Source organism: Colius striatus, chromosome 6, assembly GCF_028858725.1.
Source record: "Colius striatus isolate bColStr4 chromosome 6, bColStr4.1.hap1, whole genome shotgun sequence".
Classification (NCBI taxonomy): Eukaryota; Metazoa; Chordata; class Aves; order Coliiformes; family Coliidae; genus Colius; species Colius striatus.
Window position 1 is genome coordinate 6,862,361 of NC_084764.1, and position 19,277 is coordinate 6,881,637.

The window sequence follows — 19,277 nt, forward strand, 5'->3', positions numbered from 1 at the left end:
ATTCTTGAAGGTTTGTTGCATTTAATCATAGCAGTTATGACTGTACAGTAATCCACAGACTGGCCTTGTATAGTAAATATCAACAGTACACTGCTCACAAAGGCTGTGTGCAGCCTCTGAACACCATGGTAATAATGATTCCTACTTATTATTACTAGATTTCATAGACTAGAGAAAATTTTGCTATCAGAGAAATTTTTCTTAGTAGAAATCCCAGGCAAAATGTTAAGGAGTGTTGCAAAAGAGAAATAATTGATTATATTTTTTGTCACAGTAAGAAAACTTGCAGTGATGCAAATGTGCCAGACAGAGCCTGTGGCCAGAATTATCCCTGAGGACTTCGAGGAACCACGTAGAATGTTGTTGCACCTAGTGAATAAATCTGTGGATCTTCATAAAGTCTTATCTTAGTGATCTGAATATTGTCTTCTTCGTGGTACTAATGACAATAAATAACAATAATAGTGATTCAGTCTTAAAGACCTTGAGTCACTTCAAGAATTCCAAATTATTCAATAATTGGGAATTTTCTTAGCCTTAATAGAACTGACCTGAACATTTTTGCCTACACAGAGCTAAGGCCTTGAAATTTGTAGAAAATCAGTGAAATTCTGGTAAAAATATCTCAAGCTTTATTTCTGTGATTAGTTCTGTAAGTCAAAACCACGAAATAACTGAGTGTACCAAGATGCCAAAGCAAGGCAAGATCTCATGGTGTTTCTACCAGAACTGTGAGCAGAGAAGATCACAGACATGGTCAGCATGTCTTCTGGAGGCTGGTACTCTCCTGTCCTCTAGAGTGTTACAAGGATGGTTTGAAGTGACACTTTCCGTATGACAGTATTTCACAATCCAGTAAATTTCACTGCCAATAATTTTTCTTGGTATTTAACCTAAATTTTCTTTCTTAATCTTTTCCATTAATCCTAATTCTCCTCTCTTCTCTTTGTTTGACCCTAATCAATCTCTTTGTTACTTTGGTTTTACCTGCATTGAATAGCTTAAAAAAGGAAAAGCATGGAAATGTGAAAAAACAGAGGAAAACAGAGAGAAAGTGAAACATATTTCAATGTGTTTCTTTCAGTTAGTTTTGTTAGAGCTTGCTAGTTAGGACTATGTGAAACCAGAATACTGGAATTTAAAGAACAACAACAGAATATAGAGAAACTAAGAAAGGCATTGAACGTAAAGTGGAAACCACACTGAGTAATTTGCTGGGCTTCAGATAGTCTTAAGAGTATCATTTTTTTTTCTGCACTGTATTGAAAACAAGGAGGTATGATGAAGAGCTCAGAGAAACTTGCAGTCATAATTGTTAAGTATACCACTGTTTTTTTTCCCAATGTGTTTTTCATACAATAAAATGTGACTCAGTTTTCTTCATAGCAAAATTTTCCTTTGAGCCTTTCTCCTCCCTTTGCTAATCCTCAGCTAGTCTTTACACATTTTTTTCAAGAGGGTTTTGCCAATGACATTTTCTTATACTCTGTTGAAATCAAGACTTTTTGCCTGGCTGTTGATGTTTAGAAAGACTGAAAGGAAATCTTTATCTTTTTCTTTCCCTTTTTCTTTTTTTTTAAATAAACCCTCTGACCTGGAAGCCCCTGAGAGACATGGGGATTGATACAGCCAACAATCAAAATTTGAAACGTCTTAGCATGTGTTGGTATGTAATAACTTTACAGTGCACAACCATAACAAGGAAATAAATAGAAACTTGATCTTCAGTATTAGAAGTCTCTTCTACCAAATTTAAAAGATATTCTTTTTTTACTTGGGAATACAATACAAGGACAACTCCTACTTTCTGAGGACTTCAAACATAACTGAACTATGCATAATCCTGTAGTCAAAGTATGGGAACTTGGACTTACGTCACATACTTGCTTAGCACAGAATCACAGAATCTTAAGGGTTGGAAGGGACCCAGAAAGATCACCCAGTCCAACTCTCCTGTCAGAGCAGGACTACCTAGAGTAGGTCACACAGGAACTCATTCAGGTGGGTTTGGAATGTCTCCAGAGAAGGAGACTCAACAACCCATCTGGGCAGTCTGTTCCAGTGCTCCCTCATCCTCTCATAGTGTTCTATTAGGTAATCTGTTCAGGATAAGCTCTTTTACCGGGACTTTTTCAGGATGAAGGTACAGTATGCAAATATATACAGTTGTTTGCATGCCCCTCTTCTGACACTGTCATCTTCAGTTTCAGTGATGACACAGAAGCCTTCATATAACCAAACAAGAAGAACAGCTTCCCTGTAAAAATCCATATCTCTCTCCTCCCTTGCCACAAAAGAGGATATCTACCAAAAACATTGCATCGTGTTGATTACTAAGGTGGGCTCTGAAGCTGCTGTGTCACTTCACAGCTCCTTTCACTGAATATTACTAAATGGTTGAGATTAAAGTGTTCCAAGTGAGTATTTTATTTGGTTCTAATGAGGCCGCTCTGGTACATTAATTTCCTGTTCATTAGATTTTTCAAAGAGTTCAGTATGACTGCAAAGTACTGAAGAAATACCTCAAGCTCCTGCAAAACTAACTTAGGAGTTATGAAAGCAGTAAATGTGTGATTACTGTTAAGACATGAAAAAGGAGATGTGCAACTGTCACGAACAAGCTGGTAGCAAATTAAAGTTGAGCATGATTATGAAATCACAATTACTGTTAGTAATTAACTGGTATCACCTTTGTGTAGCCCCCTTCAGTAGTCTCTGTGCAAAGCTCATATCAATGAGAAAATAATTATGTACTGTACAATATCTTTTTTCTTTTTTTCCCCGTGTATCTATGCAGTTTGTGACTGTTAAACAGGCAACACTTGCATCCCATACATTTTCATCTTAAAGGAGTCTAAAGAGCTTTGGAACTGCTTGAAATTGCAGATGTTCCTGTGCTCATAAAGGAGGCTGAGAGACTTTCTCACTTTCTACAACTCCCTGAAAGTCAGTTGTGGCAAGGTGAGGGTCAGTCTCTTCTCCCAAGTTAGGAGTGACAGGACAAGAGGAAATGGTTGCTCCAGGGGAGCTTCTAGTAGTTAGAAGTTAACTCAGTCCACTAAATGATTCAGATCAGTGCAACACAGCATAACAGCATGGGTCTAGCACTTTACATACTAAGCATGCTAGGGGCAGCAAGTGTAGACTGTCCACAGATCTGAAGGAATAGGACGAGGCTCTGTCAGTAAGGTAGTGAGTAGTCAAAGTTGATAGCCTCTAAACATAGCTTAACTATATTCAGAAAAACATGTCTGATTGTAGTCTAATTCCCAGTAAGTTCTTGGCAAGCACTGCTACTCTACTCTGCTTTGGAAATCTCCTACATGTGATCCCTGCCTCATCCACTAAGGCTTTATGCTATCTATCCCTGAAAAGCAGCCTAGATACAGCTGTCACCAAACCTCAGCTGGACTAATAACCTGATGTTTATAAAGAGTCATCTAATGCACCTGATATAAAAACCTTGAGTGAAGCCCTTCTGACATTCTTGTTTCTGTGTGAGTTTCATTTGGAAATATAAAGACACTCTGTGTTCAACAGAATTTGACATGTGAAATCTTCTGACTTTTGCAGAACAAGTGGTGACAGCCAGAACATAACAGAGCTCTCAGAGTTCAAAGTTTCTGCACTACAATTAATTACTTACTACGCTCAGTTTCCATGAAATTCTTGTCTCAGTAATTGAACACATCACTAGGGAAGATGTAATTTCCTGCTACTGGCTGTATTCAGTTATATTGACTGTGTTTACTTGGTCTGTAAAACAAAGTCACTCTTTTGGATTTGATTTGCTTTATTTTCTGCAGAGCTTTTTCAGCCATTTTCACTTTTCTCAAGATGTAAGACCCATGCTTTGCACCCTGTTTTTAATAAAAAGGTTTTACTCTTGTTCAGAGGTTTCATTGCCTTTCTAAATAATTCTACTAGGGTCCAGAGAGATTGCTGATAGTTACCAATCTGAGGCCTAACAGGCTCTTTGTTTTTCCCATGCAACTCATATTGCACCAATAATAAAAGGATATTTCCATTTGCATAGCACTTTCCATCTCAAAAGATCCTTTTCATGTTAGTAGATGCCGGACAGTGGCTTGATCCAAGGAAAGATGTGTTATCAAAGAGATGTCTCTTGCAAAAAACTCATCTGGATCATTAGCCTAAAGCACAATGCCCAACCTTGTAATCTTTTTTTTGACTATATGGACCTTGAATTACTATTTGCAGCATTACAGCTTTGACAGGAGTAGCAGAGAAGTCTCTCACCCAGCATAGCAGCTGGCAAACTCTCCCACCAATTGAGAAATGAATAAAAATCTTCAATTACCTCTATAGCTACATGGATGTTATACATAAGGCAGGCATGACCCCTTTCATCTGCATTTTAAAATGAAGGTACTGTTGTGTTTTGTGAAAGGAAGAGTTCCAGTATGTTGTCATGATCTGGAACTGGAACCACAGTAAGACAGTCAAGGATGGAAGAATAACCTGGATTTGACAAAACACTGAGCTGCTCTTGCTGGGGCACTCCAGGACACATGTGGAAGCAGAATTCTAAGTACTCAGGAAACTTTAAGGTTAAACAAGGAGATCACTAGTTAGTTTAGATGTCTCCAAGCTTGGACAATAGTTATCTGTGGGTATTTTGGATTTAGAAGCCTCACTTCTGTTCAAGCCTTGCCTTAGGCACTGAAATCCTTTGTTTGAGCTAGCCTCAGAACCCCAGCTGGCACACATCAGTAGATACCAGTTATACTCAGAAACATCACAGCACATGATCCTACATCACAGGTACAAACAATTTCCCTTGCTGTTGAACTGAACTGCTCTAGAACAAGCAGATGAAGAAGGTACTTAACAAAACAAAGTGGTATTACATTAGACGTTTAGACCTGGGATTTTACTCTTGGTGCACTAAAAAAGATGAAATCTGCAAAAACATGATGGTTATTTTATTTCTTAGATTTTTGTAGTTAATCTCATTAGGGTTTCTGAGGACTATTACAGGTTTCAATATTACGAAATAGTTATTATCTCCAACACCTCTCTTGCTCGTGCCTCATCTTGTTTTTTCATATTTACCTATATGCCTATATTTGTAGTAAATTTAAGTCTGTGGAGGTAGCAGCTGCAGTAAAATGTCAGAATAGATCAAAAGGAATGGGGCAGAAGAGGAGGTTTTCTGGGCTTCTTACACTTCATATTCCCCCTGAAAGAAGCCTAAATGGGGCAGGCATAGGCAAGTCTAGGTGCCTGTGGTGCACTTGCTGTGAGAGTTCAGTTCTGGGTTGACCACCAAGCACTTCCACTAGCAAGAATGTTTATAGAGAAATTAAAGCTATTTGCAATCAGTTTTATTTCTGTTTCTGAAATAATCAAGTGACTTCATATCTTACAGAGTTAATCCAAACTTGTTAGTCCTTTAAAATTCCTCCTTGGCTGCCAGCCCAGGACAGTGCTATTTTCCAGGGCCAAGAAATAAAGCCTGAATAATTTACAGTGTGAAAGCTAGGGGAAAAATAATGTTCACATACTGCACTATAAATACAAAATATATCATCAGGCTTTTAGACAAATGCCATGGTATGCTAGAAATGCTTCTATCACATATGCATAACAATTCTTCTTAACACTAAATGAAACTGTTGTTAGTGATCATATTTCATTTAGAAGGGATCAGCAGTGAGTCACTGTGCTCTAAAAAAATGCCCGGAACTTGGTCTCAGGATTCCATTATTTGTCTAGAGTTCAAATGGCAGTTAAAGCTTATCAGGTGGGATTTTTTTGTGTTTGTGATTTTTGTTTTCTACTGGAAAACACAATTCATTAAAAAAAGGCATTTCCTTTTACCAAGTCCTTCTCTTGGAACTCATGTGGTATACATACACAGTTAAATATTCTTCAGCTCAGGGTAATTTAACAGGCTACTGCTAGAAATTAGTGGCTAAGTTAATTAGACAGTAGATGAAGGCCACAGGTTCAAACCTTTTCTAGTAACTGATGTGTTTTTTTCTTCCATGCAGGTGCCATAACTAACAGATTTTCTGCAACCTTGTTTTTCTGCCAGCTCCCTCTGGGTGCAATTGTTTTTCTAGCTCCTTCTGCTGATAGCGATTCCTCTCGTCCAGAGGAAATTCTTCTGAACCCTTATTCTGTAGTTTTGCAGAACCAGTTTCTGATCTTGGGTTGTAACAGATAGGTGTTCTGTACCTGGTGGAACAGAACAGGGAAGGTGTTCCATCGGAGATGTTTGTGTGAAACTGGAATAATAGAAATGTAATGAATGTGGTTAAATGGAGTATGGTGCTGTGTGTTTAGGGACCAGTGACGGGATTTACTGTTGTTAACTATATCTTGGAAAATGACAGAGGAGAAAGACATTAGTTCAATCTTTTCATGCTTCCTACATGCTCTGTCAGATTCTGTACAGCCTAGGTCTCCACATTCCAAACTCCTTGCACCCTAAGCTGTGGTAAATACAATAACGATCTCATTAGGTGAAATCCTATCCCCAAATTATCCATCCTTGCTCCCAGACAGGCCTTCCTGTTAACCTGACTTGTTCCACCCCACACTATAGCATTGCTTGCATTCCTAGGGGTCTCTTCTCACTAGTGGCTAATACTGCATCTGTCTGTCTCAACAGCATAACCTCAGTGGAGTTGCCCTTTTGCCTGCAGCCTGGTTCTCTCACAGTTTTTCCATTACCAGCAAATGTACCTTCTTATGAAGATGAATCTGATCTAGTCATGCTATGGTGCTGATAAAGCCATATTGTTCATTTTCACCTTGTCTTGTCATCCCAGATTAATGAAGGGAAACGGGAATGGGAAAAAAATGCCACTCCTAACCAGTCAGATGATTACTGCCACTGTCTACAGCTGGACTGCCATTTGTAATCCCACTTGCCCTTTGCTCTTTTGTCTGCAATGGCTCAGTCTGAAAGCTGTGCTGTTCACATGACTGCTGGAAAGGAGACACATTCCCTAAGAAGTGGGAGAAGAAGGAGAGAAAAAAGATGTCAATGGATGGCTTTTTTCTCTTCTTTCTTCGATACTGACAATATCAGGTTTGAGGACTACTGCTCAGATTGTTGAAAGACGGCTACTGGGCAATTGAGGAGGAGGTAGACTTGATTTTTCATATTATTAGGCATATTTTCAGCAGAAGTAGGAGAGAACTAATGTCATTGTACAGGGCTCTGCTGGAATTCCTGTATAGAGTACAGTCATGTTGAAGAAAGGTAATCCAAACTGTAAGAAGTGCAAGGAAGGACTGTCTGGATGTTCAATTGAAGATAAAATGCTCTACAGGAGGATGTTACAACTATGTGTACACTCTGCAGTTCAGTACCTGAGTGCCTAATTCTTAATTTGAAAGCAATACAATGGTGGCAGGATTTTGTTGCAGCTAACTGAGCAGAGCTGAGTGTCAGCAATAATTAGCAATGGAACACTGCTGTGCTAATGCAATTATGTGTGCTAACACAAATAAGTATCGATGAAATGGGTGAGGTGAACTGCTGTGCTTTAGGTTGGCTTGGATACAGAGTTTAGATCCTGAAAGAGCTTGGCTTGATTAGTCTACCACAGACTGTAAGGAGAATTGTTTACATCATAAATACATAGGTGGGAACACATTAGAAAAGCAGAGAGGTGAGCTGAAGAGCAGGTTTGGCACAATAACACATAGGGAAGGGATGAAAAAATTATTTTTATAGTTTAAAGGGTGATTAGGGACCTCCAGGTGGTCACATTGCTGCTTCTTTTAGAATTATGATGAGTATTCTAGGGAAAATTATGAGGATTTTCATAAAATCTAAGAAACCTGGAGTGAAAGAACAATTGGGGAATTTCTGTGGCTCTATAGACCTGAAACGTGCCTAATGAAGCCTAAAACAGCTGGGTCAGGTGCCCTTATAGGGGTCTAGATCTTACTTACTGTATGTTTTGCTTCTATTCTCCCCTTGTTCCCCCTTAAGTGTTTTTAGTTCATCTAGTTTGAAAGATAACTGTCCTAAGAGGAACTGAAGGTAGATTTTTGATATTATGGTCATCTGACTGTTATTTGTCCAGCAAATTGAGGGAGGTTCTCCTCCCTCTCTCCTCTGCCCTGGTGAGGCCTCATCTGTAGTCCTGTGTCCAGTTCTGGGCACCCCAGTTTAAGAGAGACACGGAACTACTGGAGAGAGGCCAGTGCAAGGACACCAAGATGATCAGGGGACTAGAACATCATCCTTATGAGGAAAGGCTGCAGGATCTAAGACTCTTTAGTCTGGAGGAGACTGAGGGGGAATCTCATTAATATTTGCAAATATCTACATGGTGGGTGTCAGGAGGTTGGGGCAGCACTTTTTTTTCTGTTGTACAGGACAAGGGGTAAAGGGATGAAGCTGGAACACAAAAAGTTCCATTTAAACATAAGGAAAAACTATTTTAGTGTTGAGATGAGGGAACTCTGGCACAGGCTGCCCAGGGAGAGTGTGGAGGCTCCTTCTCTGGGAGGTCTTCAAAACCTGCATGGACACGTTCCTGGGTGACCTGCTTCTGCAGGAGGGTTGAACTAGGTGATCTCAAAGATCCGTTTCAACCCCTACCATTCTATGACTCTATGGTGGCATATATGGAAGTAATGGTAATTAAAATTTAACCATGAACATTTAATAGCTAAGTGTTAAAGCGATGAATAGCAAAAAAATATTGTGTGTGAAGCAGACAGGAATTTGCTGCAGAGAGGAAGATGAAAGGGGAGAACAGTCAGGGAGAAATAAGGAGGGGAAAGGGAGAGCATAGAACTGTTACTGGTCCAAAAAGCCATCTCATCTTCGCTATGATCCTGAATGCTGTAATAGGGCACTTAAGACATTAGAAATTAAATGAACTTTCTCAGGTAAACATTAACAATAAAATGAGATGAAGTCTATTGTCCTAGTTTTGTACTAGGGACAGCAGAGAATAGTTGAAACTTTGGAAATTTAGGCTTCTTTACTGGCTGAATTTGATACAGAAATTGGACATCTGCTGCTCTGCTTGAAAAGCTGACATTTGCTGTACTTTTCCAAATGGGTTTCCAATGACAGCAAATAGCAAAGGTTTTGGTATTTGACTCGATCTGAAGTTTTTAATTACAGTGAGACATGAGGCTTCAAGATGCCTTCAATCACCCAAAGTCATAAGTGCCCAGAAGTAGTACAGTTTACATGAGTGCTGTGCACTGTGGGGTACTAGACCAGACCTCATTTGCCAGTACTGACAATTAGGAGGAAAACAGCTCACTTGGTTATTATAATCCATACCAAAAAGCTTTTACACATTGTAGCATTTAATGTGTGGCTGTAAATTAAGTTAGAGAAGAGAAAGTGGCAATCATCTAAGATCCAATTTTCTACAGACAACTGTAACCTCATTTTAATGGAGATTTGATTCAATTTTCAGACCTTTGTGTAGTGATGATCCATTTCAGATACTGGTTATTACCTGCACATTGTGTGAGAGGCCAGGGATCAGAAAAAAGAAATTCTGAAATATTTCTCTTTTTTTAGTAACGGAATTCTCACCTTTACAGTTATGGAATCATTGTTTCAAAAAGAAAAGACAAACAGCCACATAACCAAATAGTTATATTTTCAAAACCAATGACAACTGTAACGTAGCAAAATCATGCTCTTGGTCTCTGGCAAAAGTAGCAGCTGGAATATAAGCTTTCTTCAAAATAGAGACAGTGGTATTTCACAAAGAGTATTATTTCCACCTTTTTCTCCCTTTCCCCTTCTTCCAGATAATAGGCTAAACAAGATTAGATCTAAATTAACAAGCAAGAATGGTGTTAATAGGAGAATACTTAAAAAAAAAAGAGAACCAAAGATCTAGAGTTTTTCTTGTTTGCATACTTCTCTGCCACAGGCAAGTTTCAGCTTTTTTTTCTTCTAAACCAGTGGATAAGTCTTTACAAATTATTTGGTCATAATGTCACCAGAAGTATGAGAACAAATAAACTCTCTAAAGCTGTAATTTTAGCATTAGAAAGCAGATATCACTTTGTTTGGTGATAGGTGCATGGGAGACTGCTCCTCCTAATGCATACACACTGAGAAATGAAAGAACACGCCTTATATACATTAGAGAAAATGAACTACCCACCTACCCATTATGCATGCAATACAAGGTAACATTTAATGTGATTTGGGTGGAGAGTTGAGGAACATAGTCACATGCTTTTAGCAAGTACTCCTTTTAGCTCATTAATCTACTTAGGAGTGTCAAAGAGGTGTTAACTTTAATACTAATTTCATGGTTGATGAAGCAAAGGTCTCACTCCGGGCACTGTGGCCTTGCTGAAACTATTTTGACGATGTCTACTTGGTCCAGTAGTTTATAGCCAAAACATACCTGTCTTGCCACTGTAAGGCTCCCTCCCTCAGCTGCTTCTTATGCTGATTTGGAAGGCCTCCTGCTCACAGCTCACAGATCTGCACAACAGATACAAAGATATTGGTACTTTTGATATTTTTAACCATTTTTCTCACAATTCTCATCATTTGTCACTGAAACTCTAAATCATATTTGTATAAAATATGGTAACTAAACAAAGTGGGTCTAAAGGAATCTGAGGAGGGGTCTATGCGAATCTGAAATCTCTGGAATTCTAGGAATATCTAGGAAAATCCAAGTGGAAGTGGTGTCATGGTACCAAAGTAACTTCTTTTTCTGAAGGCTTACATGTTGAATTGGTAGGATCTCGGTCAATAAGCAGGTTAAGAGTGACTTGAAAGCTGCAGATTACATCTGTGAGGTAAATGGATGGCATATGAACACTTGTTTACCTCCAATTGGTTATGAACCATTAGTGACCATTAAAACTCTGTGAGTCTGGCAGCTCTCCTTTGTAGGTGGAAAAACCATTAGGTTCATTTTTTTTACTTTAATGGTGAGGGACTGCTAGAACAGGCTGCCCAGGGTGGTTGTGCAATCTTCTTCTCTGGAGGTTTCCAAACCCTGCCTGAATGTGTTCTTGTGTGGCTTGATCTAAGTGGACTTGCCTTAGCAGGGGGGTTGGACTAGATGGTCTTTAGAGGTCCCTTCCAAACTCTACCATTCTGTTATTGAAGGTCATTAGCATGTAAAAATCTACAATTTGTCTTGTATTCTAGTTCCCAACCAGAGAAGGAAAGTAAAATGCAATTATGATAGCTAATTATTTTCAAGTGAGTGGAAGAAATGGAACAAAATATACAGCCTATTAGATCTCCAGCTTTTCTGGTCACAATATAGAAAATGATAGAATGGCTCTCCATTCAGATGCCTTCTGCCTTCATCCAAACCCCAGCAAAGTTAGGAACACCTCTATCTTCAAATAGTGATGCAGAATTTCAACTTAGATAATTTGCTGTATGGAAAATGTAACTATAATGGAATATAATAGAATTAAAAATCACACTCCAATTTACTGCACAAATATCTTCCTCCAGCAGGGTGCACAGCTCAGCCTGTTTAGTTTGTGTATGTGAACAATCTTTTTGCCTGAAGTACTGTATTTATACATGATGACACAGCAAAACCCTGGATCTGTGTTTTCCTCCATGCAGTCCAAGTATGGATGCTCTATTTTTCAAAGTCTGAAGGTGAAACAAACTGAAATCTGTTTATTACCAACTACTCAGACTGTACCCAGTCTTGTGTCTGGACAGCAAGGTCAGGAACAAAGCTAACACTTCCCCTTTCAAACTGTGTTAACAGATTATCATAATCTAAAAACCACCACAGTAGTTCACTACCTCAAAAATTTAAATCATAGAATCATATCTCCTGATCATTAAATGCAATTCTCTTTCCTCAATATAAAAGGTCCTAAATAACTATGCCCTTAATATCTCACATTGACACAGCCCTAAAGTTTGAGTTAATAGCCCCCTTTGTATCTGACAGAAAAAAGCTTAAAACCCAATAGTGAAAAGTTCCAGTGAATACTTGAAATGACCTGCAAATTTCTTCTCTTGTTTTCTGTATATCACAGAACCATAGAATCATAGAAGGGGAGGGGATGGAAGGGATCTTTAGAGATCATTTAGTCCAACCACCCTGCCAAAGCAGGTCCACCTACATCAGCTCACACAGGAATATGTCCATGTGAGTTTTGAAAACTCCCAGAGAAGGAGCCTCCACACCCTCCCTGGGGAGCCTGTGCCAGGGCTCCCTCACCTCAACAGTAAAATAGCTTTTCTTTATGTCTAAATGGAAACTTCTGTGTTCCAGCTTCTTTCCATTACCCCTTGTCCTGACACCGGATACAAGAGAAAAAAAAGTGCTGCCCCAACCTCCTGACATCCACCATTTAGATATTTGTAAATATTAATGAGATCCCCCTGCAGTCTCCTCTCCTCCAGACTAAACAGCCTTAGATCCTGCAGCCTTTCCTCATAAGGAAGGTGTTCCAGTCCCCTGATCATCTTGGTAGCCCTGCTCTGGACTCTTTCCAGCAATTCCCTGCCTGTCTTGAGCTGGGGAGCCCAGAACTAGACATAGGACTTTAGATGAGGCCTTACCTAATCTAAAGGAGAGAGAACCTCCGTCAAACTGCTGGACACACTCTTCTTGATGCACCTCAGGATGCCATTGGCCTTCTTGCCCCTGAGGGCACATTGCTGGCTTATGGTTAGTTTATTATCAGCCAGGACTCCCAGGTCTAAAACTCCAGTATATTTGCTTCCACCACCTGGTGATGATAATTCCCCAGAGCCTGCAGAGATTTATTAAGAACAAAGGATCCATCTCCAGTTTGAAGGAAGTCACAGATGCCTCCAGGGCCCATTCTTTGACCAGAAGGAACGGCATTTTTGGCTCCATCTTCATTGTGATCTGCAGGGGCCTGTCCAAGGGCTGCATCTTGTTCTCGGGCATCTCTGAGGCGGGGATGTAGAAAACTGACGTGACGGCTGCCAGGTAAAACATGACACTGGAGGTGAAGGGTGGCAGGGTGTGGGCCGCGGCTCTCAGCTGCATCAGATACTCACAGAGGCCAGTGGCGTGGTGGGCAGCAAGGCCTTGCCAAGCCATGGAGCAGGGTGGGCCCGCGGGGCGGGAGGGCCCTGCCCCAGGGGAAGAGCAGCGGGCACGGTGCAGGAAGCAGACGCCTCAGCCGGCGCCCACCAGGCGCTGGGCCTCGCGCCGCTCAAGTTGTCCAGGAAGCGGACAGCCCTCAGTAAGAGAGGGCTTACTCAGTAAGTTCTTCAGAGAGCCCAGCCTTTTGAGGTAATTTCATTGTTTTGCACCAAAAGCTCATTAAATCCACTAATTCCTCCACATTAGAGTAGGCTGTGGAGTTCTCAGAGTGCCGTTTGTAGTTGCAAAGAAGTAAATCAACTAGCTCCTTGGAAAAGTCTGCTTGGTTCCCAGTGTGGCACTTACACAGTGACTTGGCACTTACCAAAGATCATCATACCCAGCCCATGAGTCAGGAGGCCGTTGTCCTGCAATGCAATTTGTAATAACTCCAGTATTCTGAAACATTAACTCCTGTAAACAATGCTTTCCTGCTCAGGATCATCCTGCAGCTTTTGGTACAAATGCTGAATTAAATGAGAAAGTGCCTCTCAAGGCAGAAGTAATTTTAAAATCAAGAACATGCTAGCTACCCATATCATCAACTAGAAATTGGTATTCATGTTAACCTGCAGCTCCAGATTACTCTAGCTAATGTAAGTACAGAAGAGCACAAGGTTGTGAAATGAGGATTTAATTAAACACATATAGACAAATTTGGCTGGATTGCTGGTTATTACAGGAGTGAGGAAGACCTGGTCTCCAGGTGAATTGTCATTAAATCAAGTCTTTCCAGTGTGTAACTGTCTCCAGCCTGCCTTGTTCCACAGAAACCATATTATCCTATTACAACTTAAAACCTTTAAAAGGTGTTGAGAATAATACAAAGTAACAAAAGCAAGAATGAGCAAAAGTGAACAGGGCCCTGTGGACAACTTGGTGTCCATATTTTCTCACTTTCCTGTCTTCTTAGTGTTCTGTAGGCTTCTACGACTTCTTTATTCTCCTTTTCTATGATTCTTCTCTTCTTTGAAACTTTGGCCCTATCCCTGACTCAACTTGTCTCTGTGTGTGCTCGGAGAGTCAGTACAGTGCCATAAAGCTCTTATACATTCACTGCATTTCTGGTAGCTGTTGTATATTTGCAGCAACATGATTTTTACATCCATAGCGCAGGCCCAAGGTAAAAAAAATCCTTTCAGAAGGCAGATTCAGATTAAAAAAAAAAAAAAGCCAGCAGCAGAATATATTGGCAGTAGTGTGAAATTAAAACAAAAGACACAGCCTGCCTGTGGAACAGGTAGAGCACTCAACATAATTGTCTTAAATTGAAATAACTTAAATGAGTACATACATACTGGTGAGACATATGCAAATCTGTTGATTACATGTTTTGTATTCTAAGAAATTTTCTGAGACTTCCGAAGTAATGAGTGGGAACTAGCAGCACACAGTGTAACAACTGAAGAAGTGCATGATACCAAGTGTGATGCACATTATTAGGCACCAGGGCTGTTGCAGAGTGAATAAATACCTGCCTGGCTAGTCTTAGGTTGGGGCTAGTCTTTTTTCCTGTAGTGCCCACTGTCAGAACAGGGAGTAATGGGCACAAGCTGGAACACAGGACATTCCACGTGAACATGAGGAAAAACTTCTTTCCTATGATGATGACAGAATGCTGGAACGGACATTGTGGAGTCTCCTGTGGAGGTTTTAAAAACCCACCCCAGGAGAGGGTTGGACTAGATGATCTCTGGAGATCCCTTGCAACCTTTACGATTCTGTGATTTCATTTTTCTGTGAACTATATTAGTCTTGTGCCTTTACTGTGAAGTCTTCTGTGAGCCCTTTTTGGCTTTGCATACTATTGTATGGTTTAGCTGGGTTTCAGTCTCCCCTGAAGCACTTAGCCTGCCTGCTCCAGAAGCAGAAGACTGAAGGGCTGAAGCTGGAAGGAAGTCATCCTCTTTTCCTTCCTTAACTGGCAGCACTGCCCTCCCTGTCTAACAGGGTGCTGGCATAGCTGTGAAGGGTTTGGGCTCAGGGGTCCTGGGAGGGAAATAGAATAGGTACACATCATCTTTAACACAGAAAATAGTTGTGCTGTCGAAGTCAATGGAGTGTTGTAGTGAAGGTCATTGCATGTTTTCCTTGTGTTTTTGCTATTCCCACCATAATTGCCACAGTTCTTTGCAGGAGAGAGGGTACTAACCCAGGCAGAACTTTGATCTGATCCATGACCATTAGTAAAAAATTATACATAGGGCAGCAAAAGAGGTGCCTGAGTTCAGTCATACGAGATGGGTAAGAACAGATCTTGATATTGACATGGAAAACTGTGAAATTCTGCCTTGACACATGTGAAAACACAAGATCCAACAGCTGAGTTGTCACATTCACAGACATCAGAAAAGAGAGATAAGTGTTACTAGCCCCTTCATGACATTTTATCTCCCCATATTAGCTATGATCGGTACCTATCTTGATGTAGAAAATAACATGAGATTTTGAAGGTGAATCAGAATAGGCTCCAGTAGTGCAGTGTGTGCATAGTTTCTGTTTGTGGTTTTTCACTGCCTGTAACTCATATTAGTTCAAAGTAGCTATAAATTGATGCAGAATCAGCTTGGTCATATGTGACTCCAGAACATTCAGAGAAGTGGAAGACCTAATCTTTTGTCTTTCACCGATATCAATACAAAAAACTTGATTGTTCCAATAGAGTGTACAATACTGTTTCCTGGCCCAACATGCTAAATACAAAACATGTTAAATCATGCTTCTGATGTAAAACAACTCAGATAAAAATCTTCCAGATATTGATTTTTGTGAGTATTTCTCCTGCATGGAACTAGACATTTACTAGACTATAAATCTTTGGTGTTGTCTATTACAGGGGTTTCTTCCTGCACTGCTTAAAACATGTGATGTTTTGTTAGGCCACACTTGCTGCCCTATTTTCACTCCTCAGAGTCTCAGTGTCAGGTTGTCACAAGGAATAAAGCTCTTGTAACACTCCACTGAAGAGGGATTTTCTGCTTTTTTTTCCCTTGTTTTCTTAACATTTGGAGAAGGTTAAATCAGGTAACAGCTACTGCAGGAGAATACTGAACTAATCATTAACTGTTTTCTAGCACTGTTGCAGGATGTTAGTTTGCTCCACAGTCCTTTTAATTGATCTCAATTTGCCCCAGATACCCACTCAGCAAGTGAGAAAAATATTTCACTATGCATATTTGGTTCTGTGATTTTTGGCCTGTAGGTATGTCCAATAAAACTGCAAAGGTATTTCTTCTCTGAGACAATTATATCCTTTTTTCTTTTGTGAAGGTTTAGGTGAGACTGAAGTTAGTGTCTCATTAAATCGACCTGGCTCTTCAAATCATTTCCTTTTGAAAAGGCTATAAATTCCATTCCATGACTCTTAGCTTTTGCCAGTTGGACAGTGATCCCAGTAACAATCAGGTGTAAGCTTTCCTTTTATTTTCACATTGTCTTACAGTAATTGGATTGTAGATCTAATATGCAGGTTTTCTGATTGTTGTTTCTTTTGTCAAACTGGCTTATGGAACTACTTCTCGTACCATAGTCCAGGGAGAGGAGATTTCACCTCCATCAAAACAGACAGATACCAACTTCTCCCTCTAAGCTACTTAACCTGATCCTGTGACTCTGTAATCTCCCAGGACAACTGAGGTGGCATGAAAGTGAAATGTGAGGCTGGATCCCCTTATATTACCAATATGTTCCTTGTCCCGTTCCAAGTTTTCCTCTTAGAAGAGCACTCCTTTGACTGCTGAAGCATGGAGCCTTTTTGCATGAACCTAGGAGGAGGCAATTAAGATAAAAGTTCTGATGCTGCACAGTAGTAGACATGATATTAATAATTAACACTGAGAAAAATAAGTTATTTGGAAACTCTAAGTTAGCTACTGTACCCCAATAGTGTGCATGGGGATATTGCCTATCAGTGAGCTATCCCAGAGGAGGTTCTAATTTATTCATACTCCAGAGATGGAATAATATAGTCAATTACATGAAACCTGGTGGTGGTTTAACCTTGGCTGGATGCCACATGCTCACCAAGCTGCTCTATCCCCCACCTCCTCAGCAACCCAGGGAGGGGAGAAAATAAGGTGGAAGCCTCATGGGTTGAGACAATAGCAGTTTAATGAAGTACATAAAGTCAATAAAGAAATAGAAAAGCCACACATGTGAGAAGCAAAGCAAATAAGAAGATGAGGGGACTGAAACATCTTTCTTATGAGGAAAGGCTGCGGCACCTGGGCTGTTCAGACTGAGGGAGGATCTCATTAATACACATATTTGGAAGATGTGTGTGAAGAGGATGGGGCAACACCTCTTTCTGCTGTCACAAGTGACAGGACAATGGGTAATGGGCAAAAGGTGGAACACAAAAAGTTCTACTTAAGGAAAAACTATTTCAGTGTTGAGGTGAGGGAGCCCTGGCACAGGCTGCCCAGGGAAGCTGTAGAATCTCATTCTCTGCAGATTTTTACCTGGATATGTTCCTATGCAACCTGATCTAGGTGGACTTGCTTTAGCAGAGGATTTGGACTGGATGAACTCTAGAGATCCCTTTCAATCCTACCACTCTGTGATTCCATGATTCTGTGAATTTCTCTCAGCCATGCCTTGGCTTTTTCAGTCTCAGCTGAGCAGACCAACTACGAATATCTCACAATTGCTCCCAAACCAAAAGGACTAGTGTCCTGAGTGTGGCAGGGATATGGTTAACTTTCCCCAGATGCCACAGGGGAGCTTGGCCAGGCTATTCACTCCCATGCTGACATCATGCTGAGTAGATGAGAGCAGCTGGCACAATGTGCCAGGAACTTGGTGCTGTAGGCATTAAGCAGTTACACTGGGCATTGCTGGTTTTCTGTATTCATTTGCTGTCATCGTAGGTACTTGTTCTGTTCTTGTGTTGTTCTATTAAATTGTCCTTATCTTAACCCATAAAGCTTTATCTTTTCCTCCTGATTCTCCTTCCCATCTTTTTGAGGTGGGGAGGAATGAGAAACCCTGTGGTTGGATTATTGTCAGATGGGTTTGACAGTCTTTTTGGTGCCCAATGTGGGGCACAAAAGGTTGAGATAAGGACCAGAGTGTGCTGGAATTTGTTATACAGATTCCATATATTAGTTAAACGAGGCACCTATTCACAAAATGAGCCAAAGAGGCATTAACAACTGGAAGAAAGACACAAATATGCAGCCTTTGGAGGCAATTTCTGTCAGGTGTGAAGGAAAGGTACCTCTTCAAGGAGGTCACTGATGTCACTGATGTCACTGATGTTGGTGGATCACCATGGAGAAAGGCATCCAGTACCAGCCACGTTGGAGGGTCCTTAATTCTCACCCTTAAACACTCAAGCCACTCCTCATCCCTGCCCAGGCAGAGCTCAATGCACTCTAATTGCTCTCTCACATAAAGACCAAGTCCACCCTCTGGCCTTGTTGGCATGTCTTTCCTAAACAGCACATAGCCATTCATGGCTGTGCTCCAGTCGTGGGAGCTGTACCACCATGTCTCTTTAACTGCTATAAGATCACAGCCTTGCATCCACACCCACATCTCTAGTTCCTCCTGCTTATTCCCATGCTACGTGTGTTGGTATACAGGCAATGCAGGGCTTTACTTGAGCAGACAAGTCTCCCTAGATGGGTGCAACGGGATCCTCACCTGTTAGACACTCCCTGAGGGTGATCAGCCTCCTGGTTTTCATCTTGCTGTGTGGCTGAGGAGCACTCATCATTGTATTTCCTTTGCACATACTTTGCCATTTCACATCCTGTCCCCAAAGCCCTTCAATTTAAAGCCCTCTTAATGAGGTTGGCCAGCCTGTTCCCAAAGATTCCAGTGTCCTTCTGAGACAGGTGAATTCTATCCTGCCCTATCAAATTACAGACATTGAAGAAGGTCCCATTGTCATAAAAACTGAAACCACTTTGTCTCCACTAGCCTTTAGTCAGGAGTTGTGTGATTTTCCCATTATTGACTGTCCCCTTTCCTCTGGTAGGCAGGATGGAAGAAAAGATAACTTAGGCCCCTTTATCCTTCACTTTTTCCCTCAATGTTTTATAAGCTGCCTGGACTTTGGTCACATTGTGACTCATTACATTGTTCATACCCACATGCAAGAGGAGTAGGAAACAGTAGCCCATGTCCCTGATGAGATATGGCACCCTCTCAGCCATGTCTTGGATCTTGACTCCTGGCAGG

At 40.7% G+C, this 19,277-nt stretch overlaps 1 pseudogene; it reads right to left on the reverse strand.

The window, feature by feature from the left end:
* Positions 1-8,057: 8,057 nt before the first annotated feature.
* LOC104561018 (phosphopantothenate--cysteine ligase-like) lies at positions 8,058-18,838 on the reverse strand (annotated as a pseudogene).
* Between the last annotated feature and the right edge of the window lie 439 nt (positions 18,839-19,277).